Raw genomic sequence first — 11,679 nt, forward strand, 5'->3', positions numbered from 1 at the left:
TAAACTCTCTTTCAGCTTTTTCAAAATTGAAAACAGCTATCATGTTCAACTGAACATGAACATTCCGCTCTGCTCCAGACTAAACAAACCAACCCCTCAGCTCCAGAGTTGCCAGTTAAAATGGGAAAATGCCTGACTCCAACGCCTGGCATTCCTGGAAAGTGAGAGGTAGGTGGAGTCATGTATTTGATTCAGAAGAAAGTAAGGAAGATTGGAGGAAGGATGATTGTATAACAACACTTAACTTACTTTTCAATTTCCAAAAGACACCAAGGCTAGCATAATCCTTCATAAAATTAAAGATTTCTACCTGTCTGTATTAGTCCATTCTGATGCTACAAAAGAAAAAAAACCCTGCCCGAGACTGGGTAATTTATAACGGAAAGAGGTTTAATTGACTCACAGTTCTGCAGGGCTGGGGAGGCCTCAGGAAACTTAGAATCATGGCAGAAAAAGAAGCAAACGTGTCCTTCTTCACGTGACAACAGGAAGGAGAAGTGCCAAGCAAAGGGGGAAAAGCCCCTTATAAAACCATCAGATCTTGTGAGAACTCACTATCATGAGAACAGCAGCATGGGGGAACCACCCCATGATCTAATCACTTCCCATGAGGTCCCTCTGCCAATATGTGGGGATTACAATTCGTATTACAATTCAAGATGAGATTTGGGTGAGGACACAGAGCCAGCCCATATCACTTCCTATTACCAAAGTACTTCTTGATATAATACTTTAACATCAAAAAGTTTCCACAAAATCCCAGTGGGTGAGAAAAACCCATCTGAGCAGAACATGTATACTAAATTGATCAATAAATATGTATATTGCCCCCATTCTAAAGGCCCCATACGTAAAATATTGAGATCTTTTTAAGAACTAGTATTATTAAAATAAAGATCCATTCTATAAGAGTGCATTCTAAAGAGGCGTCTTTACTGAATTTCAACACAGACACGTTCCTTAAAACAGAAAATTCCATTCCCCAGGTCCTCTTCGTGCAGGAGAGAAGCTGAACATGAAATGACATTCACAGCTCAGAAAACCTCCCCCCTCCCACCCCACCCAAAAACACAGAGATGCTAACATTCAAAGAAATGTAACGTGTTGCGTCACAAATTTGGTTATGAAGAAAGGTCTGACTGCAGCCAGATATTTACCTTCGAGATAATATTGTTGCAAGACTTCCTCCCCACAGAATGAAATCTCTGCTTTTCCACTCCCACAATATGAAGGTTGCTTTGAATATTTGTTCTCTCAGCTGGTACATGTGGAAAGCTTGGAGCTATTTTTCCCTCTAAAATGTTAGAAACTCTCTTCTTCTCATATGACTGACACTTTCTAAAACACTTTTATCATCTCAAGCAATAAACCCTGAGGGACTGGAGAAGACATGAGAGATGGTAAAAATGTTTCTGCTCACAAAATCACTACAGCCTGCTGTGCAAGGGAAAGGGTCTCATTTAAGGGCAAGAAGACAGAAATGCCTATTTATGTCAAAGTAGTAATTTGGATAATAACAACAGACACACTCGTTTTTTTTCTTAACTTTTGATTTTATGTTCAGGGGTATATGTGCAGGATGTACACGTTACACAGGTAAACGTGTGCCATGGTTGTTTGCTGCACTGATCATCCCATCAGCTAAATATTAAGCCCAGCATCAATTAGCTATTCTTCCTGATGCTCTCCCTCTCCCCAGCCCACCCCCTCTGACAAGCTCCAGTGTGTGTTGTTCCCCACCATGTGTCCATGTGTTCTCATCATTCAGCTCCCACTTATAAGTGAGAACATGTGGTGTTTGGTTTTTTGTGTCTGCATTAGTTTGCTGAGGATAATGACTTCCAACTCCATCCATGTCCCTGCAGAGGACATGATCTCGCTCTTTTTATAGCTGCGTAGTATTCCACAGTGCAAATGTATCACATTTTCTTTATCCAGTCTATCACTGATGGGCATTTAGGTTGAGTCCATGTTTTTGCCAATAGTGAATAGTGCTGCTATTGTGATATGCATGCATGTATCTTTATAATAAAGTGGTTTATATTCCTTGGGGTATATATCTACTAACGGGATTGCTGGGTCAAATGGTATTTCTGCCTCTTGGTCTTTGCGAAATTGCCTCACAACACATTTTGAATACTTACTGTGGGTCAGGCACTCCTTTAAGCTCTTTATGTGATTTAATTCGTTTAGCTCTCAGAACAGCCCTAGGAGGGAGGCAGTATTCTTATCCACTTGACAAGTGAAGACAGAGATAGAGATGTTAAGCAATTCACCTAAGGTCAAATAGCTATCAGGTAAGTGGCAGTGCCAGAATCAAACTCTAAAGGTGAGGCCCCAGAGCCTGTGCTCTTACCATTTTTCTTTTCTTTTTCCTTTCTTTTTTTTTTTTTTTTTTTTTTGAGACAGAGTCTTACTCTTGCAGTGCAGTGGCCACCACACCCAGCTAATTTTTTGTATTTTAGTAGAGACGGGTTTCACCATGGCCAGGATGGTCTGGATATCCTGACCTCATGATCCACCTGCCTCGGCCTCCCAAAGTGCTGGGATTACAGGCATGAGCTGCCGCGCCCGGCCCCATTTTTCTATATGTATTCTTTGCGTTCCTTAATATATTTGATAAAAGTCACATGAGACTAATTTTGTTCCAATGCCTACCAGCTGTATCAATGACCTTAAACCTGTTTTTGCATGGCCAAAGAGTTCCAGATTGACTTAGGGCCCGGTGAAGGTCCACAGAGACTTCTCATTACCAGTGGGTGGCAATGTTGTTCCATGGAGCCATCACGGTGCAGTGTAAGGCCTGGCATGTTCCTTAAAGGTGGAAAGGCTGGCCACTTTGTGGCTAGGTCGTTCTGGGTACCCCAAAGCATTTCTCCAAAGAATGCAATTTCTCCAAAGCATTCAGGATGATCCTGCAGGAGCAGAGAGGGAATTAGGAGAACACCCAGGAAACTGTTCATTTAAGTGATTCTGCCCCTGTCCTGCCAGATTATCTCCAGTATGTCTCAATCATAAATTAGACATTTGTCTTCCCACTAGGGCATGTCTTTCTTAGGGGCAGAAACAATACAGCCTTTGTAACTACAATTTTACTAGCCTATGGTAGATGAGTAAATGCATGAATGAATAAATTTCAGTTCCTCAGAGGCAATCAATTCTATTTCAAGGAACAGCCTAAGATCTGCAGGGTCCTCTGTAGTTGTCCAAAATGAATTCAGACATCATCGGTGACTCTAGGTTGTGTTTAGTCACCCCAGAATCCTCAGAATAGAATAAACCAAAGAAAGCCTCCCCAAATTACTCTGGTCTGAATTCCTGAAATTGCAGTACCCAATGTGCCCTTCCACTGACCTGGCCCTTCTGCAAAAGGATAGCAGTTTAGGGAGAACAAGTGTCAAGCTGACTCTGGGTAATTTCAATAAAATGGGCCCAGTAACTGATGGAGTCAAGGGCTTTCCCAAAGAGCTCCATAATAACCCAAGGACAGAGTCACCATGTGAAGCTCTAAAAAAGGAGCCTTTTGTAAAACCTGAGATACTCTAAGGAAGGTCCTCAAATCCAAAACATTTTTAACAGCCTATTACATGTCTGACATACCAGTATTAATGCTAAGCCCTTGACATTAGATAATTTGTGATACATCCAGAACTCAGGTTTTGTGACCATGAAAAATGAAGGAAAGAAATGATTTCAAGGCTGTCTGTCCTTCCAATTTTTAGGTAAAAATTAATAAAAATTAAAATACATACCTATTTTTTTTTTTAAAAAAAAACCTACTAGAGTATTTGTTGTTAAAATGCACATGCTGAATGAAGAGACCCCCCAAACAGACTTTGTGTGAGTAACATGCCTATTTATTCACCTGGGTGCGGGCGGGCTGAGTCTGAAAAGAGAGTCAGCGGAGGGCAGTGGGATCAGAGTTGGTTTTATAGGTTTGGGGTAGGCAGTGGAAAGTTATAGAAGTTACAGTGTAGGGTGGTTTTTGCAAGCTGGGAGGGGGTCAGAGGGTCTGGAGTCACAAGGTTGACCAAGGTCGGTTACAAAGTCCATTGCCTTATCAATTGAGACAGGAATAAGGAACAACAGAAGAATGTCTCAAGTTAATTAGGCATTGCAGGGGTTGATCATTCTTCCTCTTTTCATGGTCTTGCTGTTACTTCAGATTTTCTAATTCTGGGAGGCCGTCCAGAGGTGGATGTGTGGGTCACGGGGGTTGCCATGGTATTCATGGTGCTGTCAGTCAGCCTAAAAGATCTTATATTTATAAAGGTCAGAATTAGCAAAATACATATTTTTTCTTTTTTAGGACTTCATCAAATAGCAAGGACTTGTTTTCTTAGTTATAGACGTGCTAGGCTCTGGTACCCCCTTAGTATTAGTATATTAAAGCTAGTAAGCCTGACTTCTCTCCTACCATGTAGGAAAAAAACTTGTTTATTTTGATGGGTATAAAAGAACATAAATTCATTATTATAAAAAATTTGAAAAAATATAGAAAGTTCTGAAGAATATCCAAGAAACTATCTCTATTGACTTTTTGATGCATGTTCTTCCAGGCCATTACAGACTATTACACATTTTATATGTATACATATACAATTAAAACACAGTTGCAGAGATGAGGTCTGGCTGTGTTGCTCAGGCCGATCTCCAACTACCGGTCTCAAGTGATCCTTTCACCTCGGCCTCTTAAAGTAAAAGGATTATAGGCATGAGCCACCATACCAGGCCACACCTATGTTTTGTTGTTGTTTTTTTAACTTTGACCATGGCAATTTATTTTATGCATTATTTAAATCCGCTGTTTAAAAATGTTCAAAAGGCACTTTAAGAAACATTTTAAAATACATTTTTCAGACTTAATGATGATCACTTAAAATAGGCAAGTCACTAGACATTTTTAAACCATTCATAACACCATTACCTTACATAATTTTTAAAACACAAACACAAACATTCACCATGTAGTACAACGCACTGCTCAGCAGTAAGATTAATTTCCCTCTAATAATATACTTTATGTAGATTATTAATTTGCAGGGTCCAGCAAAGTTATTAAAACTTAACTAATGTAACCTGAAAACTGCAGAGGTAAGGGAGTTGAAATAGAACATACCTATAAAACTTTAGAGTTGGTTTCTCTAAAGAGAATTTGCAAAATCCCTTATTCCTGCCTGTGTTAAAATTTTTATTTCAACTCTTATATATAAGCATATTGTTTTAAGTCAGCAGAGGTAACATAAACATTTAGCATAAAATCTACCACAGGTTGTCTCCTGGATTGCTTACTATATTTCTGTCAGGCCTAATAAAGTAGAAAAATAGGCTGGGTGGGGTATCTCACACCTGTAATCCCAGCACTTTGGGACACCAAGGCAGGTGGATCACCTGAGGTCAGGAGGTCAAGACCAGCCTTGCCAACATGGTGAAACCCTGTCTTTACTAAAAATATAAAAAATTAGCTGGGCGTGGTGGCAGGTGCCTATAATCCCAGCTATTTGGGAGGCTGAGGCAGGAGAATCGCTTCAACCCAGTAGGCAGAGGTTCAGTGAGCGGAGGCAGCACCACCGTACTCCAGCCTGGGTGGCAGAGCGAGACTCCCTCTCAATAAATAAAGAAAGAAAGAAAAAAAAGAAAAACAAAGCAAATGAGTTTCGTTTTTTTTGTTTGTTTATTTTTGAGAAAAGGATGAGTAGAAGAATCCAAATAACTTTACTTCTTTTAATAACTGTAGATGTAGAATTAATTTAAAATTATAGACTTTTAAGTAGGGCAAGTATCTTGAGAGCCAGCAGGCATTATTCTTAGAAAGACTTTTACTTTCAATCTCATAGGGAAACCTAGTTAGTAGGTTTAAAATTATCAATCAAGTAATAAAAATTCTAATCATTATTAATAGCCAAATTAACCCTTTGAAGGCAGCATTTAAGAGTAACTAGAAAATGGAAGTTAGTAATGAAGCAAATAAAGTAGGGCAATAAATACAAAGCAGAAACTGCCAAAGAATAATAGTCTAATGAATTGAAAACTTAAATGGTGAATAAAATGCTAGATATAATTAATCAATCAAGGGATTCTTTCAAGTACAATGGTGCATCAACCTGGTAATAACTATAGTTTGACAGTCTTGAAGCGAAAAATTAATACTCAAGAAAACAATTGTGAAAACAACCAGTTAGCAAATTTAATGCTCAAATTCAATTCCTTATTCAAAAAATATTAAAAGCTGATTAGTGATTTATTTTCATACCTCATTACAGTAAGAAAAACTCTGAAATTTATGATATTTGAAAACAAACTGGGACAAAAAAATCTGCCTTATCTATGAACTTTCCACTAGAAAATACAACCATACCATTATTAGAGATCATAAGACATCAAAAGCCCTATGTTCTGAAACCATACCAAAATGATTTATCCAAATGAAAAAGATCTTAATTTAAAAGATAGTGAACATCATCATCAAGAAATGGGATTTTATGTGCTCTATTAAATACTTTGAGAATTATTTTTTTTTGCTTTATTCAGTCACACAAAACAATGAATTAGCAGAAAAGTGCTCTGTATGTAATAAAATAGCATTTACTACTTCAATTTAATTTTTTTTACTAACAATTGTGACCTTTTTGATGACACTTACTTTATGTATGATTTTAATAAATTATGTACTTATTAGTACTTAATGAACTCTTCCTTCTTCGATATAAAATTACTAACCTTGGAGAATTAAAGATTTTATTGTGGGCCCTGATATTAGTGACTTTAGAGAAGCTAAAAACTTGGCCAAAATGAATGATCCAATGACCCTTTATCTTTATTTTGTATTTAATATAGTGTTATCCTGGACTACACTGATTTAAAACATGGTTTTTGAAAGATGTCTAAGTAATGGGGCAGCAATCCTCCATGTGTTTCAAACACTATTTGCATCAAAATCATGTAGGTTGTTGGGCAGTCGTTCTCAAACTAGGATGAGAAAGACACCTGCAGTGTTTGCCTAAACACAACTGCTAGTCCCTGCCCCTGCTCCTAGATTATCTGATTTAGTAGATCTGAGATAGGCCCCTGAGAGAGTTGCATTTCTAACAAGTTCCCAGGTGATGTTGATGCTGTTTGTTGGGACCACCCTTTTGATAATCACTGCCCAAGGGTATCTGGTAAGAATGGGTCCCCATGCTTAAATTAGAATTTCTTAGACTGGGGTCTTCACCTCTGCATTTTAACAACATTCTAGGCAAGTGTATGAACCACAGTTTAAGAATCACTATGACAATTTGGCCAGGTTAATTTGACTATTACTGGCCAATGTATCAGATGTCACATATCATATAAATAAAAATGGAAATAATACTAAATGACTAACCCCAAGCCTGATACGGTACAAATGAACACCCAGGTTTGAATATAAATCCTACCTCTGTTACTTGCTAGCTTTGTGACAGTGACAAGGTTAGTTTAATTCTGTAAGCCTCAGTTTCCTTATCTGTAATATGGGAATAACACCCAAATTTTGAGGATTAACACTATTATACACAGATTAAGCACAGTACCTAGCATACAGTAGGTACTCGATAAATATTAGCTATTACTTATTAAGAAATGTGTGAAATATTTCCTTCAGTATCTGGTCAAAGCAAATTTTTCATTCACTTAAATGCAATATTTACACTCCAAGGTAATAGAATAATAATACAATCTTCTATTTATTGCTCCCTGTTCTGGGACAGGCAGTGTTCTAAGAACCTTACATTTATTTCATCCTCATAAAAATCCTATGAGGGAGGTAGTATTACCATCCCTAATTTACAGATGAGGAAATTGAGACACAGATTAAGTAAAATTGCTCAAGTTTACAAAAACGGTAAGTGTTGGAGCAAGAATTTAAACCCAAGCAAGTCTGACTCGAGAGCCCAGGATGCATCACAACATTCATTTTCTATGAGCAAAGCTTAAGGTTTCTGGATATTTATGGTAAACCGTCTATACTTCTAGTCAAACATATATGCAAATTCATGTCCACACCATGGTGAAGAGTTGTTCAAAGCATAAAATGAATGCCTTGAAATTTTGGCCGGTAATACTACCATGGTAATAGGTAAACACTAGTGCATGTTTTCACTATGTGGACAGAGTAATCTATGGTTAGCCAATGAAATAAACATCCTCTCAAATATACCATTCAAAGAGGTCATGATTTTGACATGTTTTGGCACAATAAATACAAATTATTTAGCTAGCCGACACTGTGGCTCACGCCTATAATCCCAGCACTTTGGGAAGCTGAGGCAGATTTATCACCTGAGGTCAGGAGTTCAAGACCAGCCTGACCAACACTGGTGAAACTCCGTCTCTACTAAAAATACAAAAATTGGCCAGGTGTCGTGGCATGCGCCTGTAATCCCCACCTACTCGGGAGGCTGTGGCAGGAGAATCGTTTGAACCCAGGAGGCAGTGGTTGCAGTGAGCCAAGACTGAGCCACTGTACTCTAGCCTGGAGGACAGAGTGAGACTCCGTCTCCGAAAAAAATAAATTATTTAGCCAAACAGCAGAGTCAGTGTCATGACAGCCATGTAAAATTGGCATAATGATCAACATAAGGGAAATGTAAATCTTTTGTACGATTAAAAATAATCTCATAGAAAGCCTATAAAATATTCTGTTATGGTACACTCAGGGTTGCTAAAGATAATAAAAATGAAAATTTTCTTCCCTTTCAGAAACTCTTTAAACAGAGAGTCACTAAAAATAGAATGAAACATTTGTGAATGTTTTTGATGACAGTCTTGAATAGATATTCTGCATTGTTAGAATTATCCATTGGCAAAACAATTATGTATCCCAAAATAGTAAGTCAGCAACAACCTTCAGACTGTTAGTTATAAATTAAGTATCTACTGTTTCAATATATAACATTTTCGTTTCAGCACTCTGTATTTTCTGTTTTTTTTTTTTTTTTTTTTTTTTTTTGAGACAGAGTCTCACTCCATCACTAGGCACCAGGCTAGAGTGCAGTGGTATGACCTTGGCTCACTGCAACCTCCGCCTCCCAGGTTCAAGCAATTCTCCTGCCCCAGCATCCCTAGTAGCTGGGACTACAGGCACGCGCCACCACTCCCAGCTCATTTTTTTGTATTTTTATAGAGACGGGGTTTCACCATGTTGGCCAGGATGGTCTCGATCTCTTGACCTCGTGTTCTGCCCGCCTCAGCCTCCCAAAGTGCTGGGATCACAGGCGTGAGCCACCATGCCTGGCCTCTGTTGTTTGTAATTAATTCTTGTCAAAATCTTGCATTCAAAATAATCTTGCCAGTATAACTAATAGCTACCTCAGATCCTTAAAATGAATTTTAAAAATGTGTTTTAAACGAGTTATGAAAGACACAAACAAGTTATCATCTCTCAACAGGATGAGAATGAGAGAAACAGTAACTCCGTAGTTAGAAAGAATTTAAAATAATCACTTTAAAATGTCACTTAGTAAGTGGCACTGATATAAGAAAAGCATCCTCAAATAGCATTAAATTTATTATTAGTTACCCATAATTAACAATGGGTAAATTTGGGAACAAGTATTATCAAATACATGTTTACAGAATGCTATGAATGCTTTGAGTGAATTAATAGCGGAGAATGGTATTCAAGAGTGGCTAAACATATTTAGAAAAGAAACAACAGAGATTCCGTAAAAAATTACTAATTAGAATCACGTATATGATATAGTCAAGGCCCATGATAATTTTAAAATGTGGTTTTATTAATGCACTTCAGGATAAGTGCCAGTCTTATTTTAGCTTCTTCTGGAAGAAATACTGCCAATTATAAATAATCACAACAAAACTTTCACTAGACAAAAACAATGTGTTTGGAGTAGGGTTGGATCATTTATATCATACTGCAAATATAAACTCAATTCTTGAGCTGTATTAACAGCACTGAGCAACAATATTTCTTTCTAAACTTTTCTGTAAGGCAGATCTGTTTTTTACTAACATGGTGCAGTACAGCCTTAGCAAATTTAATTGTTTTAGTATCTCAAAGACAATAATACAGATGGTCAAAAATAGGTAACAAAATCACTTTTCTAGTTCCTCTACCTGACCACCATTTTAAAAATACAAGTTCTCTATATATACGGACAGATAGATTTATATATTACTGTATCAAAACACATTTTAACAGACTTCACAGCTCATTTAAAGCTTCAGTTTATAGTTATCATGTGAAAGATTTCCATATGGAATGTTCACTTAGAATTCCTTACTGGGGTTCCAGTGCTCTATATCAGAAATGCAGACGTCCTTCTTCAGTGCAATGCTAGACATTTTACCTTTGTTTATTCACGATTTTCTTTCAAGGGTTTCCTGACTTCACTTTTGTGTCTCCACTTTTGTTTGTTTGACGAATTTCCTTTGGTATATTTTCAGGTAAGGTAGCTTGATACCTGTATATATGGACAAAGATGATAAACGAGGTATTCTAATTCATACATAGTTGTAGAATCAATATGGTGAAAAGAAACTGCAGGATCAGAACAGCAACCAGGACCCTCAACAGGAGAATAATAGTTGTGATTCTAGCACCAAAAGTTTCTAGGTAGATAACCTTCATTAAATGGTGTTTTGGCCAAAGGGATGAAAAGTTTTTTTTCCAGTGGTATCTCTGGAATCTCCTGCTTCTACACTTGTCATTTCCATGCATCTCCCCCGTGCTGTCTTCAATGGAGGAACTATGTGTACACTTGTCTGTTTTAAATGCATCAACAAATCTCTTCAAGGCTTCTTTGTTTAGCACATATCCTGCTCCTCCACTCATGTTGCCCTGCTTTACATAAGGGCTTAAATCTTCCCCCAAAGTAAATGGGTTATTCAGGGTCATATTTTGAAAGAAGCCATCTCAAATGGTCTAGTATGACATATGTGTCATCATCTGCTTTCAAAAACCAATCCGCATCTTCTAAATAATGTTCATGAACATACTGAAAAGCTTTAATTGTTTTCCCCTATAGTTGATCTCTGCCTTCTTTGGTTTTCAGTCCCACAGCAGGGAAGTTTATTTTCTTCTGAACTAATAAACAACACTTTGTTGCAACACTAGACCCATGTAGCTTGGACATGTTTGGCCTTTTTCTCTAGGTTTTGAGGGCCTGTCATGACCCAGCAAAGAATTTTAACTTTCTGATAGAGGTTTTCAGCGATGTCTGTGTTTTCATCATTATGTTGGCTAGAATCTGCCTTGAAGTTCATTTGTCCTTCTATATGATTCTGTCTATTATCATCTGAATGCCTTGAATGAGGATCATTATGAAGAACGTTAGGCTGGGTGTCACCCTGTTCTCCAACAAAATACTAAATAGCTGAGAACATAAAAGAAATCTTGGCCGGGCGCGGTGGCTCACGCCTGTAATCCCAGTACTTTGGGAGGCCGAGGCGGGTGGATCACGAGGTCAAGAGATCGAGACCATCCTGGTCAACATGGTGAAACCCTGTCTCTACTAAAAATACAAAAAAAAATCAGCTGGGCCTGGTGGCGCGTGCCTGTAATCCCAGCTACTCAGGAGGCTGAGGCAGGAGAATTGCCTGAACCCAGGACGCGGAGGTTGCGGAGAGCCGAGATCGCGCCATTGCACTACAACCTGGGTAACAAGAGTGAAACTCCGTCTCAAAAAAAAAAAAAAA

General features: G+C 38.0%; 1 protein-coding gene and 1 long non-coding RNA gene across 2 annotated transcripts in view; one reads left to right on the forward strand and one right to left on the reverse strand.

The window, feature by feature from the left end:
* ANKRD55 (ankyrin repeat domain 55) overlaps nucleotides 1-11,679 on the forward strand; it is a 131,948-nt gene that overhangs the window by 22,871 nt on the left and 97,398 nt on the right. The gene's annotated exons all lie outside the window — the stretch shown is intronic.
* Nucleotides 2,562-11,044, reverse strand: LOC116553238. The gene is made up of 3 exons (XR_004269673.1): nucleotides 10,607-11,044; nucleotides 10,332-10,445; nucleotides 2,562-4,257 (listed from the first exon to the last, which is right to left on the reverse strand). It is a non-coding gene; the product is annotated as an uncharacterized LOC116553238 (long non-coding RNA).

Source organism: Sapajus apella, unplaced genomic scaffold, assembly GCF_009761245.1.
Source record: "Sapajus apella isolate SASKATOON/1434 unplaced genomic scaffold, GSC_monkey_1.0 scaffold1, whole genome shotgun sequence".
Classification (NCBI taxonomy): Eukaryota; Metazoa; Chordata; class Mammalia; order Primates; family Cebidae; genus Sapajus; species Sapajus apella.